Source organism: Leopardus geoffroyi, chromosome A2, assembly GCF_018350155.1.
Source record: "Leopardus geoffroyi isolate Oge1 chromosome A2, O.geoffroyi_Oge1_pat1.0, whole genome shotgun sequence".
Classification (NCBI taxonomy): Eukaryota; Metazoa; Chordata; class Mammalia; order Carnivora; family Felidae; genus Leopardus; species Leopardus geoffroyi.
In genome coordinates, this window is record NC_059331.1 from 90,920,334 (window position 1) to 90,943,033 (window position 22,700).

General features: G+C 40.9%; 1 protein-coding gene across 3 annotated transcripts in view; it reads left to right on the top strand.

Annotated features, from left to right (window-relative positions):
* Nucleotides 1–5,423: 5,423 nt before the first annotated feature.
* The window catches only part of GRM3 (glutamate metabotropic receptor 3), a 220,636-nt gene continuing 203,359 nt past the window's right edge, over nucleotides 5,424–22,700 (top strand). For 2 of the 3 annotated variants that reach the window (XM_045494663.1, XM_045494665.1), the window contains exon 1: nucleotides 5,426–6,423. The gene's annotated coding sequence lies outside the window, so the exon portion shown is untranslated. Of the gene's footprint in view, nucleotides 6,424–22,700 lie in introns of all 3 variants that reach the window. The other variant, XM_045494664.1, reaches the window with a different exon arrangement.

Sequence of the window (22,700 nt, forward strand, 5' to 3'; positions counted from 1 at the left end):
TCATCAGATGCCTAGGTTGCTCAGCAACATGTCAGGCAGTTTTAGGCCCTTGAGACAGGTAAGTAACAGCACAAATGCCCATTCCCCTCAAAGAGTAGGCGAACCAGAGTAACAAGTAATGAACTAGATTAATTACTTAAAACTCCTCCTATATAGAAATTGGGGAACACATGCTATATGCAGAACTCAGTTTACCCAACTATAAAAATGTAAGTCCACATGATCTTTTAATCTTTAAAGGTTAATTTATTCCCTCAAAAAATGTCTATTGACCAATTTTTTCCTTCCAGTCCCCACACCTATGCACACACACATTGTTTCCATAGGTACTGTGATACAATGATAAATGTAACATCCATAGTGCCTGCCCTCATGAAACTTCCAGCCTAATGAGAAACACAAATACTTGAATTTCTTGTGATGAGTATTTCCAAAGAATCTACCAACTTCATTAATATTTATTTAATGATTGAAAGTCTTAAAATCTTTTTAAAAAGATACTTGTGGGTGACAGGTATTTTAATATTTGAACATTGAGGTTTAGAACCAACCTTAATCAGGGGCACCTGAGTGGCTCAGTCGGTTAAGCGTCCAACTTAGGCTCGGGCCATGCTCTCATGGTTTGTGAGTTTGAGCCCCGCATGGGGCTCTGTGCTGACTGCTCAGAGCCTGGAGCCTGATTCAGATTCTGTGTCTCTCTCTCTCTGCCCCTCCTCTATTCACACTCTGTCTCTTTCTCTCTCTCTCTCTTAATAAAAAATAAACATTAAAAAAAAAATTTAGAACCAACCTTAATCAGCCGTTAATTGTACAATATGCATGACAATACACATAGTAAATATTCAAGGGCTATCGTTTTTTCTTTGTGAGAATTGGGGGAAATATGCAAAAGAATCCAAGGTACTGATCAGAACGTTTATATACTGAACAAGTGAGGCTCATAAAGCACCACAAAGACAACTGTGGTTTTTTTTTTCTCCTCACTGCTCCTGGATGTTGCCTACAGGGCTTTTCTTCTCTCTCCCCTTGGACATTGTTCAAGGCTGGTACCTTGACTTTCAGATTGTTCGCAGATAAAAATTCCTCCCTCCACGTTAGTACAAAAGAAAACAAAACAGACTCGTGTGGAATTGGGTTCAAGGCAGAGTAATAATCAAAATTCCAAAGTCATCTGAGTTCAAGCTTTTCCCTTCCCCCACCTGGGGAAGGCAGCAGAGGGCAGTCAGGGATGGAACCTTGAAGGGCTCTTCTCCCCAGTCAGCCAACTTCTCATCCTCATCTTCCCTGCAAGCAGGAGATGGAGTTTCCCATCCCTCTGAGTTCAAAAGGTCTGAGACAGAAGGTATGAAGGGACGAGAAAAGTCCCATTTGACCAGTACAGATTTAGCATTGCTTTTTTGTGCTTTGCAGGTATTCAAAGTGGACTTCTCTAAGCCCGATTTCGTCAGTTATTTGAAGACCCTCGGGCTCTGGGAAATCTCTCATTGCACAATCTGACCTGATTCTGGTGAGGCTTTCATGACTGGACACGTACACCCTACTGGAGGCCCCTCACCTTCCAACCTCTCCAACGTCCTCCCACACCCAGACTGGTGAATTACAAAAAGGCAGCCTCCTAACCCTGTGGGGTCCATGCAGCCTTGCACCCAAGCACTGGTGAGTACCTGAGTACCGGATGGCTATGTGCAGCACGCCTCCCACACAGTTGCCTTACCGCAGTCCCGTGTCCCCCACAGACCATCTAGTGAGGATTCCAAGTTTGTCCTCCAAGCCTTTCTGCTGAGGACCTAAGAAAACACATCCACTACTCTGTGTTCACTGTCCCCCCATACAACACATAGAAAACCAGCCCCTTATACTTGTCATAGATGGGAATGCAACTCCCCACCAAGTTCAGCCTTCTTTTCTTTGGGCCTCTGGGAGACAGATCTACACACAGCCTTTTGGAATTTGTTTTTTCTGCTGTGAAATGCAAGGCAGGCTCCTACATCACCCTCGTTTCAGGGGACGCAGCAGTGGCTTCCCCAGAAGCACCCTGCAGGAGGGTTGAAGTGAGGGAAAGCACATACCCCCAACCCTTTTACCTGCGTATTTAGAGCATGCCAAAGTCTCTCTAAACTCCAATTTCCTACCTCTCTCAGCTTCTTGGACTTCAACTCTTTCGTGATACGTGTGGTTGAAAGATACAGGTTGTCTGGCAAGTCTTGCTTAGGAATGTGGAGAAGTCGACACCTCTTGCCTTGTGCCTTCAATCAAAATTAAGACTAGGATATTTTCTTTTTTTTTTTTTTAATGTGTATTTGTTTTGAGAGAGAGAGAGAGAGAAAGGGAGAGAGTGGGGGAGGGGCACAGAGAGATGAAGAGACAGAATTCCAAGCAGGTCCACAAAGCTTGAGGTGGGGCTCAGTATCACAATCCAAGAGATCATGACCTGAGCCGAAATCAACAGTTGGAAGCTTAACTGATGAAGGAGCCACCCAGGCGCCCCATAAAATATTTTCATTTTTATACTGTGCAACAGTAATTAGAATCAGAATTTCCCGATGATCCAAGGGGAAACATATTTTAAAAGAAGTGAAAAATAAATGAGGCTTATGTTTAAGCAAATTAAATATAAATTTTACTTTTTTTACATGTATATTATGTATTTACAGAGACGTGTATTGGACTCCTGGAATTGATTGGTCGTCTCCTGGAAAAAGAGTTATACAGAGGAATTTAACAGTCACGTGGCTGATGAAGCAAGGGAAGGCTGAAACAAGAGTTTTCAGCCAGATGAATAGAGGGTATGGGTAGCCACATAATTTAATGCCCAAACCTGACACTTTTGAAAAATAAAGTAAGCTCTGTGAATACAACCCAGACAAGGGGCGTAAACCAGAACTGTCCCAAACTGAACACCTAATGACTCTACATATGATCAAAATAACTGCACTCTGCTGCCTGACTGGTAGTGAGAAACAGGCAATGAAATTGATATCTAGATTGAGCCAATGGAGATTAGCTCCAAAGGGAATTCTAATGAGAGTGAACTCTGGATCCGAATGGAAACATGGAAGACATTTTATTTGTAATTAATGATGACAGCACATCAACTTTCAATGTGATTTCTGAATGAAAGATGGTATACTGTACAGGCCATATTAAAAAGGCATTATAACAGCAGCCAGAGCATTAACTATAAAGGGTTCTAAGAAGAAATATCATGATTAATCATTCAAATAAATATAGATGGATTAGCAAAAATTAATCAAACTAATATGAAATATGAAGGAGAAAGAGTGATCTAGATGTCTAAACATGTACTTGTCTTGAAGAGGTATACCAGAGGTACTTAAAAGAGGGGACTAGAATTGTTTAGAAACTGGAGCCCAGACAGAATACTTGAGGGAGGGTGGGGCGAAAGGGAAAGGTCATTTCCTAATTTACATGCCTTTTAACCAGAGGTTGTTATTTAGCCCTATCCCTTGAGGCTTTTAAAAGGAACTTGAAAACATGCAGGAGCACCCAAACAGACACACAACACACACACACACACACACACACACACACACACACACACACACACCTCAACAACTAAACATTAAGAGTTAAAGCTATGTTCTTTCAGTCAATGACAAATTTAAATTAAATTAAAAAGAAAGAATCAAGGCACAATACTAATTGCTGTGAATTAAATATTACCTATGGCTCAACAATTAAAATACCACTGGTTAATGAGAAACTGGAAACTAATAGTCATAGCTAATACTAGCATACTACCTACACGGTACTAATTAATCCTCAAAATAGCTTCGAGATGAACAATTACTATTCCCATTTTATAGATGATTAAACCGAGCTAAAGCGAGGTTGAAAACCTTGCCCAAGGTCACACAGCTAGCTAGGAAGGGATGGTAATTAGGATTCAAATTCAGGTAATGTGCTTTCACCAGGCTGAAAAGTCCTTATGTTCATCATTTCTGTGTGTGTTTGGCAGGGGGAAGAGAGAAAAGTGTCCCATAAGGCCAGATCCGATAACAGATTAATAATTTGCTTCAGCATTGCAGTCTCTGCACGTCACCAACACTAGTATGTTAAGTAGCCTAGGTGAGGCTATGGCCTAGTAGTGCAGCTTATACATCAGTGCTTCCTTTTGTGCAAACACAGCTACTTTTATTTTTAATGAATGAAAACATCAGATCCCTTCTTTTGCTCCCAATCTCAGCTGATTCTGAAAGTCTTCGCAAGGCAAAAAAAAAAAAAAAAAAAAAGGTATCTTGTGGAATATTCTGGAAGGAACCAAAAGCTGCCAACATGGCTTCATGCATATCTGAAGCATTGCAGTGTATATAGATCTTTATCCTCTCCATTGTCCTGTCACTGTTCCTTAATGTACACTTGCCTATTGAATAGACATTGTGAAAAATCTCTCGTACAAAAGTCTATGGGTTTGTGGTACATGTTAGGTAATAGCAATGAAATGCAAAGAAAGAATTATTTTGCTATTATTTGGTATTGCTGTTGCATTCCAGAGAGAATGATTTTGGAAAAGGAACTTTTAGCATTTTTAGAGCTTCACTGCTTAATAACATATTAATTTTTAATATGTTCAAGTTTCTAGTTTTAGTGGTGTTCACAATGGAATATATAAGCACATGTGTCTTTTAAATATTGTTGGCTCTCTAAAAGAATCAGTACTAAAATTATATCTGTAGTTTAAATGCCCTGACTAGGTTACAAAGGAAGGCAGTTGTTAAACAACTTAACATTAAATATTAAAGAATAAATGTAACATTGAAGCATTAAGTTTAATTGCCTTCGGCTACATATAACTCAGTCCTTGTTAACACAAAGTTAGTGTTATCAGGGGCGGGGGAAGATTAATGAGAGTGAAGTTTCCATTCTGAAATTAAACACAATGTGTTTCTAAACATAGAAAGATGCCTGGAATTTTACCTTTAGGATTGTATCTGTAGCTCGGAGCCTATTATAGCTATTTCCGTGTGCCTTTTTCTCTTTTGTGCCTACGTCACCGATTTAAGGTTTTTATTTATTTATTTAATTTCAAGAAGAAAGAAGAGGTTCTGTAGAAAGCCGTGCCTCTGTGTGCCAACCCCAAGTAGGGCTAGAGAAGGACTAATGTGGGAGTAGGGGTGGGGGTGGGGGTCGCTGCAAGGGGGGGCTGTGTGGCAGCACTGGAGGATACGAAGGAAGAAACATAATTCAGCACTCCCCTCAAATCTTATTCCACCCAAGAAATTTAGGAGAATGCGAAAAAGCAGCAGCCCAGCATTCTTGAAGGGGCGTGGCTTCCCTCCAGGGGCCGTCCAATCGAATTCCTTCAGAGGGAGCTATCCCGAGAAGATTGATGGGGGTTGCTAGGAAACAGGAGCGTCTCCCTCCCGCCTGACCCAGAGATTGTTCTGCACAAGCCCTCTCCAGGGGCTCGCAATGTGCAGTTGAGCGGTGCGTGGGGCAGAGCGGCGCACCGGGCTCTCAGGCTCACTCGCTCCCTCTCAGCTCTCGCTCTCGCTTTCTCCTCCAGCCTGCGGTCAACCCGCGACACGGGGACCACTGGAGAGTTCTTTCGGGGCCGTTAGTCCCCGCTCTCCCGCAGGCAGGAGATCGAGCAGAGCTTCAAAGTTGGAGCCGCAGATCTTCCTGCCGCCCCACGCCCCTTCACCCCAACCCTTCGAAATTCACCAACCTTTGCCTGCCCTGCCTAAGGATTTCCAACAGAGTGAGGCGCAGCGGCTAGCCAAACCGCCCTGGCTTTCGTACCATAATCCTCTCGTCTAGGTACCCTGGCTCACTGAAGACTCTGCAGATACACCCCTATTAAGGGAGGGGAGTGGGGGAGGGGGAGAGGGAAAAGGAGAACGAGAGAGGGAGGAAAGGAGAAAGAGAATGAGAAGGAGACAATGCCAGAAGGTCCGTGCCTCTGCCGAGAGTCCCAATTAGCTGCGACGGTTTGAGCCTGGCCAAGGTGAAGGAAAGTTGCTTTCCGCGCCTGGGAAGTGGGTTTGCCTGTGCAGCCGAGAGAGGGACTCGGCTGCGAAGCGCTCCCCTCCCCTGCGTAGAAGACCACTAGGTCTCCCCTTTTCCCAACCCCCTCCCTCCCTTCCCCTCCCACTCTCCCTTTTCCCACTCCCCACTGACTCGGAGGCCTGGATGCTCGGCCACCGGGCAGTGGTCCAGCGCGCAGCCGGGAGGGGGCGGGGGCAGGGGGCACTGTGACAGGAAGCGGCGCGCACAAGTTGGCCATTTCGAGGGCAAAATAAGTTCTTCCTCGGATTTGGAAAGGACAAAGCCAGCGAGCGAGCTACCTCTTTTGTGTCGGATGAGGAGGACCAACCATGAGCCAGAGCCCGGGTGCAAGCTCAGTCGCCGCCGCTGCCACCGCGGTCAGCTCCAGTCCCCGCCAGGAGTTGTCGGTGAGAGGTAAGGGGCCCAGAGGAGGACGTGTCCCTCTGGAGGGCGCCCAGCGAGGGCGCGGAGGCTCGGGCACCGCGTGGGGCAGGCTTAGCCGGGAAAGTTGAGGCAGAGCACAGACCAGTCCCTACAGTTCTGCCGGGGGTGGGGCGGGAGGGGGGCAGAGGCGATGTGGGTGTGCGCGAGTGAGAGTTTGTGTGTGAGTGTGTGTGTGTGTGTGTGTGTGTGTGTGTGTGTGTGTGTGTGTGTATGTGCGCGCGCGCGCGCTCACGTCTGTATCCCCGGGAGGGAGGCAGATTTCAGGGCACAGAGCTACGACCGGGGTGCGGGAGGTGCAGGGACTAGCTAGCGCTCGTAGACCCCCAGAGAGAGACCGGTCTCCTCAGCCAACCACCTCCAGGCTTTCTCTGGGCTCAGGATTCGGTTCTATTCGGGGGCTCCCTAGGCTTTGTGCACAGGAAGCCTTGCGTTGACTGGCTCCCACTCTGGCGGTTTCATGTGGGTGTGGAGGTTGCCAGGCGAGGTGGGCAGCGGTCAGCGGGACCTGGTCCGTGTTGCAGCCGGAACACGTTCTGCAGCCAGAAGCGGCCAGAGCTTCGCTCTCCTACGAGCACGCTTGGAAAGGAGCCCTAACTCCATGCCCTTTGCTCTTTTTGGCTTGGGCGAAAAATCGAAAAGCCAGACTGGGAGCCTATCTCTTCATCGATCTTGTTCCATTTTCTTATCTGACAGTGAGGTAACTCAGAGAGGGCGGGAGATTCGCGATCCAGAAATAGACTAGGTAATATATCCAATAAGCTTGTTTCTTATGGATTTCATTTAGATTTCCTTCTAGTTCCTTCCCTGGGTTAACAAACGGGGAGGATTCCCTGAGATGTAACACTTTTAAGTAGGCATCTTAAGGGGACATGCCCCTGCCTTATAAGTATTTTAGAGCATTGTAAATTTTGATTAAAATATAATAAAACTGTACACTTTTAATGATCTGCGGTCAAGTGCTCGGCTAATCTGCTGATAAAGTATTTCTACTGTTATTTGAATACTGATATGTTTGAGGTAAATATAGAGATAGTTATCAGGTGTATGCAGAGTTGAGGTTAATGAGAGTGGAGGGTAATGAGCTAAGGATCTCAGCAAGAGTTCATTACTTTGAGTTTCTCTGTTTAATTTTATTTGTGCCACCTACTCTTAGAACTGTTCAGTAGAGCTACATTGTGTTTCTTTGGGAAAAATTAAGCAATGATCTGGAGAGAAACATTCATTTACCTAAATCTAAATGTGCTTTGGTTTATCTAAATCACATATTTTAAGGCTGCCATCTGAACTCTAGTTGTTGATGTAAATATATTTAATACAGGCAGAACTAAAAACACCTCGACTCTTATTATACTAAACTCCCTTGGATTATACAATTCCCACCCGAAGGTGTTTGGGATACTCTATTAGTTAATGATTCTGGAGTGCTGTGCCTCTTTTTTCTCAAAACAGCTTAATAGAATTTGAATAGATTTTGGAAGCTATTGCACACTGGACCTTAATAAAGTGGTATTTTCCCTTTCACAATGGCAGTGTCTTGAATTTACAAACATTTTTCACACCTGTAGATTTTAGCTGCCCATCTTTTCAGGTTCTGATCATCCAGCAGGAGTACATAGATATTTTGGCTAGACATGCCCTAAGGCTGTTTTGATTTATATTCAGAGTAACACAGGTGCTCACAATGGCAACCGAGGAAAAGAACTCTTAAAACTTATATTTTCATAAATAAAACAATGAAAATTCCAGAATGCCTTCATTCAGTGGGCTAAAACAAGGGATCAATGTTAAGAATATCACTTAGTATTGTTAAGTCCCCACTGACGCCTGCAAGAAACCTACTTTTAAAACCTCTTGTTCTGTGAGCTGGATCGTTGACAATGAAATGTGAAGCCTAACTCATAAAAAAAAGTATGCCAACACAAGGAATAGGTTAATTTTTGAGACGTAGGAGAAACGGGCATCTATTTAAATTGGATGGTATTTTTTCACACTTGAGGGATACTTGATCAATAAGTTGAGAAAATCTATCGAAAGCTATATATAAATGGAGAATTTTGTACATCGTGAAAATATCTTCTATGATCCACTCATTTGTGTTTGAGACCTTTTTAAGAAGTTGTGGTGTATACAGGAAAAGAAATGAAGGTACATCAGAGGATTTAGCCCACAATTACTAAACACATCAAAATGATAAGCCTATCTCTGATTTTATGTCAGTGCAATTCAAATTGGTAAGTTGAACAAATGCACAGATAGCAAAGAATTGAGTGATCTTTATTTTTAATTAAATTTAAATTAATATTTTTGAATGAAAAAATTAGGATAACTGTCAGAATGTCACCTGTCTCACTTCTCTACTTCATGATAGGTGACCAACCAGAATTGCACAAGATTCAGGATGGTCTTATTTTCAAAGACTCCCAGCAATAACATTTTTATAATTTACTTAGGTATCTTTCCCTCTTTCTTATTTCCTGTCAAACTCTTTTTTTTTTTTTTTCAAATCAAAATATTGTGTCTTTCTTGCCCAGTCCTCTAATCAAGATCATTCACAAAATGATGCATGACTTTTTTCCAGGGTCCTACCTACCTCCTGCCAAAATGTAGCCCATTGGCTTGGGATAAAAATGCTTCCATTTGTGGTTCTGCACTCAACATCATCCCAAGACAGCATTAAAAAAAGAAATGAAAATTGATACCTAATTCACATTGAAAACCAGGATTCATTTACACATGTTGAAATATGGCCAGAGTTCCAGGGTGAGAATTGTTTCCTCCAAGGTTACTCCCCCAAAAAGGAGCAGTGGTTACTCATACTTGTCTCACTTTCCTATTTTACACTGAGTTTATTGTGCATTTTTGTCTCTTCTGAGATTCTGCTAAATGCATCCAATTCTGTATTAGATGAATTTGTTGAAATTGTTCCCAAGAAGTAGCATAAAATTGTAGAAGATTATCCACCAAGAATGAACACATAAAAATGAGTACAATCATAGTAATCACAGAGATAGTAGAAACTACTAGGTCATTCTTCCACTTCTAATGTAGGCTTGGTCTCCATAGCATACTGTATTTTGGAGTACTTCAGTCCAGTCTGATTTTAAATGGGTCAATCTATGACTTCTTCTAGCACTTTTGAAAGACTATTTCACAGTCTAATAGTTCTCCCTATTAAGAACTTTATTGTGATATTCAGCCTAATTTTCCCGTAGTTCTATTTTATCTTGTTATTTACTCCCTATTATAACCCCACTGCATCAGTTCATTCTCCTGCCTGATTTCGACCCTTCATCTAACTTCATACAGGACTTGTAGAATACAAAAGCTTAAGCAGTTACAGGAGAGTATATGAAGGAGACAGTTCTATACCTGGACATCTTTTCTCAATATTTAAGACACATGTTTGAGGTCATTGATATGCATGTGTGTGATTATGTGTCCCTAATAATTTATTTTACTAACAGAAGTGTGAGGAAATTTTTCATCTCTGCCATTAATGACCTATGTGAATATTGAGACAATCCTTTCTAAGTAATGTTCTATGTGGATGCACATTTATGAGACATTTTCATTGCAAATTCAATGTCAACAGAACCCTGTCAACGCCCACACTACAAGGGAATTCTGTGACACACTGGTCTGATGCTCCACTGAGCCTCAGAAGCTGTTGTCATGTAAATTCTACTCTTGAAATGAAAGTGACTTCCATAATTAATAGAATGTGCTAGGAATATAATAGTGTATGTAGTTTAGATGCATACGTGAATATGATACACATAGTAATTCTGTTCGAATACAGTAGTCCCTTCATACTAAAAGCAATCTGCAAAGCCAGTGTAATTAAGCTCAAATTCATCACTGTGCTGTATCATGAAAAATAAGCTCAAATCATGCATATATCTGTATGGAACATATTTAGATGTATGGAGGTACCATATGTGAAGGTTAATTTAAAAATAGAAAAGCCTGAAATAACTACCGGAGAGAAAGAGGTTTTTATTTTGCTCACTTAAAATCTGGTTCCAAGACCTCCATGTGTAGGCTTCTTTTAAGATTCTGAAGCAAGTATCTTGGTAGACTCACCATCCCACTCAATTGTTTCTCCAAGTCCCAGGCATTGAAATGCAAGCCCTGCTGGATAGTAGAGGAGTAAATGATATAATCAGGAAGTAAGTTCGTAGGTTACACTTGGCAAATTCAGAAAATAAAGGACTAAGAGTAAGGTGAATCAGCAGCTACATACAGAAATTTAGTGCTGTCTTCTTTTCTACATGGTGAGCACTAGATTGTATGTGGAAACATTTGTGCGAATTAAGTTACGGGAACAGTAAGGGGAAGTGGCCTTTCCAAACTGAATATATCGTTAATAGAGGTAAATTAGACTGCATGGAATAAATAATTTTTCAACTAGTATTCTCCTTCTGGAAGCCCAGAAGTATCTTTATCGTGCTATTCATCTCATGGTGAGTATCCTCAAAATGATTTTCCTTAGAAACAAAGGGGAAATCAATTTTCCTGTTATAGGGACTGTAGACTATCAATATACTTGGGACTTCTCTCTGGGACAGAGACCTTCTAAGAAGTCTGTGTCTACAAAGAATCTATTTCCTCCCGAAATCAGTAATCTTTTTATGGAACTGGAAATGACACACTGTGCAGAGAAATAAATTCGGAAAACATGCAGATATTATCTATACAAGCACAGACAAAAAACATCATGTTTGAAAGTAAAACCATATATATAAGGTGTCTCCACAGAAAGCCCGAAGTAGCTCTCATTTTTAACTCCTTGTCAGAATTTGCTTCACCATCACTGCCTATGCACCACTATACACACCCACCCACGCCATTCCAAGGAGATGCAAATTTCAAAACTATGATGCAGTTAAAAAAAAATGCAACTTGTCAGTGCAGCATGGGAGCATTAAGACTGTAACAATTTGAAGAGACTCCTCTAAAAAACAGATACCATCAGGAAAAAAAAAAGGTGCCATCAGGGAAGCAGTAGGTCAATAAATATTTATCAAGAACTTTTTATAACCACTGGACGTCATGCAACGGGGACACAAAAAATGTTCCAATGCACACAAAATTCCACAAACATGTGAAGTTCAAAGAACTCCAAAAATCAAACTTGAAACTCTAGAATACAAAGAGGCTACCAAAATAATCAACTGAATGAAAAAGCCTCTTCCTTCATTTAACAGACCTATTGGGATTTGAAATTTCAAATAGGAATGTATTTGAGACAGTGCTAAATGTTGTCAGGTGACAAAACTAGCAATATATCATAATAACAGATGATAATTGATGACCAACTGCCATGTGCCAAGTTTTCCACGAAAACATTCCATGGATTATCTGATTTAATATTCATAAGAACCCTGTGAGGCACCCACTGTGATCTCCATTTCACTCAGGAAAGGGAAGCCCAGAGAGATAAAGTAATTTCCTCCAGTTCAGGTATAAACTGAAATTCAAAACTTAGGATCTTACCCCAAGTTCTAGTCTGTTTACTGCTAAGCTACACCGCCTCCCAATTGATGTTTGATACTGGATGCATTTCATTCAACAGTTATTTTCGAGTTCCAAGTTGAGGGACATATTTTGGAGCTGAGGAAAACCCACCAGTGAAAGAGAACCCACAAAAGCACCCCCCAGGCTCAGCCCTTACACTCCCCCAAACAGACACGGAGTCTTCAGAGGGGCAAAGAAATGCACATGGAAGAAATAAACTAAAATATGATTTGGAATTCATCAGAACTCAGGAAAAAATTGTAGCACCAGAAAAGTCTATGAAGACAAATGTTCATTAACAACCTGAGAAATCAACACCAGGTGTGAACATGTGAGCAAAATGTATTTCCCAGAGCCTGATTCGATGAACATCACAATCAGCACAACTAAATACAGTGGCAAAGATAGTCTCATGAAAAGTCAGCATGAGGGTGAATCGCATTTCTGCTTGTTAAGGCTAAAATGCTCAGGTTTCTCTCCTCTTTACAACCTACCGACATCCTTCCAGGAAAACAAGCTGATAAAACTACCTTGTAGACTAGTAAAAATTTGAAATTTCCTTACCCAGCTGAAATAGTCATTCATCATTTACCTAGGAAATTCTCAACGTGTTACACATTTTGGCATTTATTCATAATGCATACAACAACTTGAGAAAGGACAAGGTCAAGGGTTTCAAGTTTTAAATACACTAAGGACGGGAGATGCCAAGTGACCTGCTGGTTTTTCCAAAGACTCAGTCAGTCAGTAGAAACGCTCTGGGAAAATCCACATATGATTCCCTGACCTTGGTGCTTTCCCACAGGCAGGAAACCTGCTGTCTTGATTACGTGAATTTATAATTCATTCCAGACAACCCAAGAGCTCAAATGGGAGTCTTACTTGAAAGTCTTTCTCTGATTTGTGATTTGTACTATAGTATTTTACAGACATAAAAAATGAATGGATATCCCAGATCTGTCCCTCCATCTGGTACAGACTGTTTCATTTGATTGTTAATAATATATAGCCGATAGATTATTAGCAATAGTTTATATTTTGCTTAACAATTTCGGTGCACCATGTGCGGTTGGTGAATATAACATAATGTAAACTTCTTTCACAAAATATGTTGAAATACTTGCCGACTTAGGAGGTGGCACTGCAAGGTCAGAAACCGTTGGCATTTGTAACTGCCTCAAGGAGAAGAAGATCTGGGGAACACAGTTAGCTCTTTCTATTGTGAAGCATCTTATCTTTCATAAAGAGGCAAAGACCCTCCACATTCTGAGGCATTAATCAGAATATATCTGATATATATTGGTGACCAGAGCATACCTTACTTCAGAATTAATAAAGAGCCAAAACACGGAACTTTGATTACTGATATGTCTCCTCCACGGATTTTGCTTAAGGACTGCCCTTGGGGAAACTGCTTTGTATAATGTGAAAAGCCCTACCCCTTTCAAGAAAAATGTCTTCCGCTACCTGCCGTGATTCAATCAATTCTCTGAATTTTAAGCTAAATTATTTCATCCCCAAAGTACAAAAGACTCTATGTTTCAAGGTCCACATAGTTCATCAACCTTCCAATGCCATGAATTATAGGTTCATTTTTTTCAGAAAAGCTAACATCATCCAGTTTGGTGGGGAGTGGCAGGGTGCCTACATCATAATTTTGCCTAAGAAATGGCCTTCTTTGGCTCTCAGTTCCCGAACTAACAGGATGCAGAAATTTTAGAAGAAAGTGACCTCCATTGTTAGTTAACAAAGGTTAGTGAACAAAGGAAGCCCTGGATGGATGAGATTGAGGCCTTATTGAGTGCTCATCTTGCCCCCCGCCCTTTTTTTTTCCTTCTAAAACCGTAAAACTGTATTTGTTGCTATGTAACGTAGGGAGGGAATCTGCTAATTTTAAGTGTGTTCCTAAGATGGAAAAGGTTGGAACAGGTGAAGTAGGGGAGAATAAGAAAGTTTAAGGGTAAAGTCAGAGGTCCCCTCTCCCTGTCCTTCCCACCCTCCCATCTACAACACAAACAATAATCATCTTGATTCTACTGCAAATTGTGTTTATCCAATTACTGTTTATCTGCATTAGAATCATTTTGAAGTTTACTTAAAATGAAGAATTCTGGGGCAGATGTGTCCCAGACTGATGTACTTTAGCTTGGGGTTTAGCAATATATGTATTAAATGTCTTTCCAGATTATTCTCATGTACACTCAAGCCTCAGAAGTACTACTGTCTCAGTCTGCTCGGGCTGCTAGAACAAAATACTATAGACTGGGTGGCTTAAACAAGACATAATTCTCCTAATTCTGGAGGCTGGGAAGCCCAAGGTCAAGGTGCCCAGCAGATTTGGTTGCTGGTGAGAGCCCACTTTTTGAAGGACCACCTTTCACCTGGTGAAGACAGAGAGTTCTGGTCTCTTTTCCTCTTCTTTACAAAGATGCTAATCCCAGTATGGGAGCCCATCCTTGTCATCTCACCTAAACCTAATTACCGCCCAAAGGTCCCACCTCCAAATACAATCACATTGGAATTAGGGTTTCAACAGATGAATTTGGGGTGAGAGAGGAGGACACAAACATTCAGCCCATAACAATTAGACATAGAATGATGGTCATACAGAGAACACCCAATGAATCACTCTACGCAATTATTCCCCACCGCAAGTCCACTCTAATTAGATTAACCAGTTGTCTACAATCAATTCTGCAAGCCAGAGTATTAATTAATTAATTAATTAAGCTCAACTAATGAAGCACAGTCCCCATGAGTCGTGTGAATAGATTCATTTTCTGGAAACCTCATATTGTTTTCATTGCAAGGAAATTTTTCTTTCATTACCTATAGCAAATTCCACTAAGATACACAAACTTGATGCATATTTATTAAAACGTGGGAAAGGGAGGTTACTGGCTTTAAAGAGTATTATCAAGGAAAACATTAGATTTATAAGAATAGAAACGCTTCTTGATTTGGGTAAGCGCACACTTAAAACTCAAATTGCCTTTATCACTATATCCCTGTGAGCTGGGGGATGTGGGAAAACATCATTTTGTCACAGCTCTCCCCTTTGCCCTCTGGATCTGCAGAGAGGGTGAAAATTAAAAAAAAAAAAAAAAAAACCTCATTTGGCAACTTCTTATCCATTCTCCACTCAGCTTCTACTTCGTTCAAGTGAATGGTTGCTTGGCTGAAGCCGTCACTCCTCACAAACACTGCCAAAGATAGTTTCCTAAGCAGAGTCCGGAGCCACATGGGAAAAAAACTGAAGAGGGAATGAGGGATGGGCAGCAGGGGGTTGGGGAGGCCTAGGCTGGGCCACCAGCTTCACTTCCTAGGGGGTCTGAGCAACCTCTTTGTGTTGCCTTGCATTCCACACTTAATAACTGACTTCATGAAGTGAAAAGCAATAAAAAAAAATAAAAAGATCACATTTCCCCACTATTCCCAATATGAAAAAACATTTGAATTGTTAAAGCTCAGGCTGTCTCAGGCACAAAAATGTTAAATTGCTGGAAGTTACACTGTGTCCCTGGCAGAGCGTGGCTTCCTTACCCACTGTGGTGCTTACAGCTCTTATACTGATAACGGCCCTTCTTCCACTGACACAGAGTTCTGTCCAGCTCAAGCTAAAAGCCCAGCACCACCCCAAACCAGTGTCTTCCTTCTTAGTTCCAGATGCTAGCAGGAACACCCTCATTTCCCCAGAAAGTGGTTTAAAATATTAGAATTGCCAATGACCTTTCTGTTTGGTCCTCTGTCGATCCTTCCTTCATAACTCATCTTGGGCACGTCTTCTTTTCTCTACTACCAGTGCCAAAACCTTAGCCCTTGTCTTTCAATCTTCTGTAGCAGTTTATCTCCTCCAGTCTCTCCATCTTCGTTTATTATTTATTTGCCAGACATTTAACAAGTGCCTACTGTGGGTCCAGTCACTGTTCTAGAGATAGTGTAGCAGTGAAGGACAAGAGAGTTTAGAAGGACTTTTCTTCTCATTCAGCTTACACTAAATAGAGTCAGACCATAAGCAAGCAAACTAAGGTGCTATACAGAAAATATAATGATGTGAGGAAATGATAAAATATCACAAGACCATGATGTATAAAAATGGAGGTGGGGATTTGGAAAAGGCAACATTCAGCTACCAGTTGAATTTTGATCTGTAACTGACTTTTACATTCCATTGCCTGGTTTAAAAGGCATTAAAGAGCAGTTTGTCAATTGAGAAGGCAGTTTGAACTTCCCAACTTGGCCATCAAGATTTTCTACAAGCACATTTCCCATGTATCTTTCCAACCTTTCTTTCTCAAGGGGATCCCCTCCTGTACCCAGATTTTCTGTTAGTACACAAAATAGACCTTTGAGCATCTTTATGGTCACAAGTCCATTTAGAACGTGTTTCCACTTCTTTTCTATGAACCTGTGTTTTAAAGCAAGTTTCAAATCTCCCCTTATCTAAGTCCATACTAACACTGCTTACGTTTGTCCTTCCAAAGCCATTTTTATCCACAACGGTCGTGTGATCCTCATCAGATATGGGCTTCACCAGTGAAACACTGTTTTGACCTGAGTAATAGGTAGCAAGACCACTAATTTGTGGAATAAAATCAGAAGGCAAATTTACTGTCATTTCTCATTGCCCCTTTAAAATGCATTCAGTAAAATATAACATACTTGGATGTGATTTAACGGTAAGTCTTAATGACAAACAGACTCCATTCAAAAATTAGTAAGCGTGGACCAATATAATAATGACAACTTTGAACTTTCAAGTTGAGCCTTCTCTCTGTCTGCAACAGGAGCCTATTTCAAATGGGAAGTTGAGAACGAAAGCTCTCTACCTTCTCAGGTTCTCTTCCACCCTTCCTTGTTTCTCTTACTAACTTAAGCTCTGACTCTTCCAAAGTTGGGGTGGAAGGAGAGCTTCGGCAGAACAGGTTAGCAAAACAAGAAGTTCTTATCTGACAGGGGCACCTGGGTGGCTCAGTCAGTGGAGTTACTGACACTTGATTTCGGCTCAGGTCATGATCTCGTGGTTCCTAGGTTCGTACCCCATAGGATTCTCTGTCTCCTTCTTTCTCCTTCTTTCTCTGCCCCTCCCCTGCTCATGCTCTATTTCTCTCAAAACAAACAAACATTAAGAAAAGAAATTCTTATCTGACAGGTTTCATATTCTCTGGGCCCCCAGATTGTTAAGGCTGACTCCCTCAAAGTGAGTGTGCGTGTATGCGTGTGTTTTGAGACTTCTTTGTTCATTGCTGAGGGTCTTACCTCCATTTCCTTGACACAAATTCCCTTTGCTGAACCATACCCCTTTAGCACCTGCTCTTTATGCAAGACACTCTACACAGGCTCATTGTTGAGGTCTCATTGCCCCTCCAGCCCTTTCTCTGGGGTTAGGTCTCTCTCCCTCTCTCCGTCCCTCCCCCTGCTTTGGTTCACAAACACACTAACATGTTGTTGCAGGAACAACCCTAGGCATACGGACAAGTCCTGGTGCGGCAGTATTTTATTGTGGCTCCACTGCTGAAGCATCTCAACATCTCATCCTTCTCTTATCCTCTGCATTTCCCAGTCTGGAGTCAGACCTAGCCCATTTTGTGAGGCTATATGCTTTGGGGCACATAAGCATCTCCTGATACTCTCTCTCTTCTGAACATACTTTGACCACATTTGACATAATGAATGTAGTGCATTTGCTTTCTTAGATGTCTGTGGTTTCTAATTCAGCTGTGAATTTAGCAAAGTGCCTTGTATGGATAGATGCTTGTGGGATGTGTGAGTATGGTAATAAATTCAAAGTAAAAAACCTCTAACTTTTTATGACCCAGAAAAATGTTTTTTATGGGGCTACCTGTATGAAGACTTACAGAAATCAATGCCTATGAAATAATTTAAGAGGTGGCTAGAACATCCATCTGTCTTGCCTAGAATTAGCTCCAAAAGGACAAAGATCTTGCCTTTTTTCAGCAGTCTGTAATCATGAATGGAACATACAATGATACCTAACACATATTTAATGAATGAAGGAATCTATTTTAAAGTTTTTATTTACTCCCTGAGTATCTTCCTTGCTGAAATATTAACATCAATTTCCCCCCTTCATCTATTATGCTTTGAAAGTAAGAAATATTGTTACAATCTTAATTTTATTCCATAAATGCTATCATTTTCCTAAAGGCATTTTGGATCACCAACAAAATAACTCCTTATAAAAATTTTAAAATTTGGCATGTAAAGTAACATCAATTTAATTAAATAAGCCTATACTGAAGGCCCACTACTTTTCAAGCACTGGGCAAGGCATTGCGGAGAAGAGGATGAAAAAGGAATCATTGTCTCCCTAAGAATTTAAAATCTTGTAGAAGAGATGAGATATGTATGTAACTATAGTAACAGGCAAATTCAGGAGCTCACTTATAAGACCCCTGAGTGGATAATAACACTTCTGCTTGATATAAATGTAGAAAGTATCATGTAAAAAAAAAATTGCTTCTGTGTTGGACCTTGAAAAAACGGTTAAGATTTCAGGAAGTGGAGAAAGTCATTCTAGACGTATGCAAAGGGCAGAGATGCGGTCTGTGGATATGCTTGGGGAAGAGTGCGTGAACTGGCTGAGTTTAAGGGTAGGTCTACCCTCAAGGGAGGTGGTAAAACTGTAAGAGCAGGTGGCATAATGGCTAATAATTCTCCTACAGGCAGAGGGAAACCTCTGAGAACATTTGAGCACGGGAATCTGAAAGCCCCACGTGAAGATAAATAATAGGAAATAAAGGTTTAGGAGTCGGGGAGATGAGCTGGCCCATTACGGCAACAGGTGAAGGGTAATGATGGCCCAAAGTAGGGCAGCGGCAAGGGAAATAGAAAACACGTATGCATCTAATGGACACAAAGATGAATGGCACCTAGTAGGTAGGAATTAGCAGTTGGGTGACAAACACCAGCAAAAACAATTAAGCTAAGCATTTTCCTCTTTCCACCAGAAAGAACATGCTCTTTCAAATCCCTGCTTTAATAAAGGACAAGGAGGCTTGAACAAATGGTTATTTTTTTTAGAAACTTGGGTCAAAAGAAGATTGTAATAACCCAAGTAATAACTATTTGCAAACAAGACAGAAATGAAGTCATTATTTTCTGCGTGGTTATGATTTGATAGAATTTATCCACGGACAGTGGGTGAAGCCACCCTGCTTTCTCACCAAGACTCTCCAAGAGCCACCCACTGGCCTCCATGACCCCTAGCTTACCCCTCAAATCTATCCACCAGGCGAAAGCCACAATTATCTTAATATAAATCTGAGCATGTTACTCTCTGCTCAAAACTCTCCAAAGACTTTTCCATTGCTCTTGGGATAATCAAACCGTGCTTTACCTGGCCCGCTATGATCTGCATGTGCCTCCAGCTGTGTCTCATCCCTTTCAACCCACTTCTTCCAATCAAACTGAACAGCTTGCTTGCCTTGCCCTCTCCTCTGGCTTCCCCCTCCCCTTCTCCCAGCCTGGGCAACTTCCCAGAGCACTGCCCCATTCAATTAGAATGTTCAGGGCTCAATTAGAATTCTGTACCACTCGTGACCTCTTCTGGTAGGTTACTTCTTGCTGCGCACACCCCAGGCTGCCTGCACCTCCCTTCGTCACGCGTTATTATCATCACCTATGTCCCCACGATAGTGTTTAGAGCTAAAAAGACAGAGATCAGGCTTGCTTATTCACAGTTGTATCTCTATTGCCCAACAGAGCGAGTATCACGTAGGAAAAAAATCAATAAATATTTATTGAATAAATGGAGTCGTGGATAATTAAATCACTCTGGAGCTCATTTTCCTCATCTTTAAAATTGGGTATTGATTTTTAAGGTGCCTTTCGTCACATATTTTAAGTAAACTTTGTCAATAAAGACAATTCAGCATCCCAAGTCAGAACCAGTAGACTCAAAAACCAACGGGTCCTGTTTAAAATTTATATTTTATTTACTGTCTAAATAGCAAAATCACTAATAATGCTAGTGTTATGTTTCCTTATTCCTCAACCTGTCCTCATTTTGCAAACATTTCTCCTCCTTCTGTCGCCTTAAACGGCGAAGTATGAGTAGCAAAGACATAGAGGCAAATGATCACGAAAACTTTGCAAGAAAGTCAGCTTCCAGGCAGATTTCCTCCTCGGAATTTTCATAAATGGAAACACATTTCAGACATTTTCATAAGAGGATCCACAAATCTCATTTGATTATACTAGTTCCCACCAGCTTTCGTGAACAACACCCCAAGGTGTTCCATTTGATACAAACTATTACAATACTTCTTAAGATAAAATAAATGTGGTACACACATATATTCTCCACAGCATTCCTAGGAGAATGAGAAGAACACTGTCGAGTAACAACAACTTCTACTGAGTACTTATTACACACCAGGTGCTGTTTATTGCTTTACCTGTATTAACTCATTTCGTTCTGACACCAGTCCTATGAAGTGTGTAACATGATTCCTGTTTTACAGAGGATTAAACTGAGGCACTCTCACAAGTAGACATAATAAGGATACAGCTAGGATCTGGCCCCAACAGTTTTAGCTCATGAACTTGACTAGTTGACTATACTGCCTCTCTTGTGAAATCCTCCCCGAACTAGAATCTTTAATATGCAAACACCATTTGGAAGAATTATCTTCTATTCCCTCACTTGAAAATCAAAAACAACTGAAAACCTAGTGACACTCTGAGCTCTTTGTAGAAAATAAAAATCAGTAGGATGGTCAAATATTGGCTCAACTTGCCCATTTTATTGAGCAGAATATATATAACTGTTTGCCTTCCTTACTTTCACTTAAAGCCTTCTCATTCTAGTAGCTTAAGAGTCAGATGCAACTAAAAAGAACCATTCTCAAGCCTTTATTTCCTCACAAAAAAACCTGCTCTTTTCATCTTCAGAATTTGTCCACAGCTTGAAAAGGCAGAACGACAATGCTCTTAATCTTTCTATTAAAAGAAATAGAATTTCAAGTAAAAATGAAAAAAATTACTTCTTTTATTTTCTGGGGGGGGAACATCTCAGATTTCTTTTGTATGAAAAAAATAATTGATACATTGGTGAAACCGGTGAGCAGGAAATTGTCCTACTTTCTTCCTTTTCCTGTCCATCCAGCTCTCAGAGTAGGTATGTTTACATGTATCTAATCCTTAAATTGATTTATTAAGCTGAGTCTACAAGTTAAAAAGGAAGAGGTCCTGAGAAGATAATTACAGGAATACAAATCAAGAGAGACAACTTTGAAAGAATAGTAATTGTGCTTCTTGAAACTGACCTTAAATCCCTAAGAGGAGGAAGAACGGATTAAAGCAACCTTTTCTCTCTATTCAGAATGATGGCGAATTAATTGTGCAGTTTAGCTGAACTTTGTCTTTCCTTGTATCCTAGGAGAAGATCTCTGACAGACTGGGAATTTTTGCTTGTTTGTAAGGTAAACTCACTATCTAGAGACGGTTCTTAATAGCACATGGTCTCATTGGAAAACCCTGATTCCCAAAACAAACAAAGACGAAAATATGAATGTAATAATCATCCATTGGCAAAAGGGAAAAAGAAAATAGGATGTTTGAAAATATTTATTTTGATAACTTAGTTTTAAGTAATCCCTAAGAAAAACCCTCGCCAACATCAGCAGTCTGACTTCAGGATCCAAACTCGCTCATCCCTGAAGAGGTAGAAGGCTTGTGTCTTATGTGGCTTCATAGTTATTTTGATTACAGTAGCACTTAGTGAACATTTTATCTATTTTTTGGTTTATCAACTCATCTGCACAGTTCTATCAAAGAGAAGATTCCAGTATTTGCAGATAAACAGCAACACTGTTAAGTGTTCGTTTTGATAGTAAAAATTAAAGCATTAGATCTAGCATGGAAACAGGATGGCTATTTCCCTGCATGAACATCCATTTCACTTAGCTAGTTAATGTTACCTTATGATGCTAATTCTGTAGCTCCCTTCATTTAATCATGATAGATTTATTCATCCATTCAACAGCTGTTAACTAAGCACGTATATCCTATTTGTACTACGTTAGACACTGGCAAGCAAAAACATTAAACAAACAAACAAAAAATGGTCTCTGCCCTCAAAGATCTTTATTTGCCATTTGAGAATTCTACATTTTAAGATTTTTTAGAAAGCGTAAGTGGCATCATAATCCACGTAATTTTTCAGGCAGAAGCGAGACAAGTAGTCTACAGGAAAAGACATGTGCTTCTTTGGGCTTTCCTAAAAGAATGCCAGGGACTTAAGAGTTGCCCCAAATGAAGTGCCTTTCCTTTTTCTCTTAGTAACAAGATTTGCTTAATGCTTTCAAAAAGGAGCACGTGTTGCAGGGTAACATACACAGGTGATGACTAAGGGATGTGCTGCGGTGGCGTCCTTAACACATCAGTCCAAGTGAAAATGCCTCCGCTTACTTTCACTCAATTTTGGCAACCATCTCTTCTTCCCAGAAACTTTGAGTTCCTTCTGTATGTGTCTGACCATGTAGTAGGCGCTGGGTGTCTGTAGACTGGACTTCAAGTTACTCATGGTCCTATTGTACAGCATTTCTAGAAAATCAATCACTTGTGTAGTCTTTACCTTATTAAGGACAAAATGCTCAGGATGCTTAAATATTCCAGAAGTCTGGGCCGCCTGGGTAGCTCCACAGGTTAAACGCCCGACGCTGGGTTGTAGCTCAGGTCATGATCTCTCGGTTTCATGGGTTCGA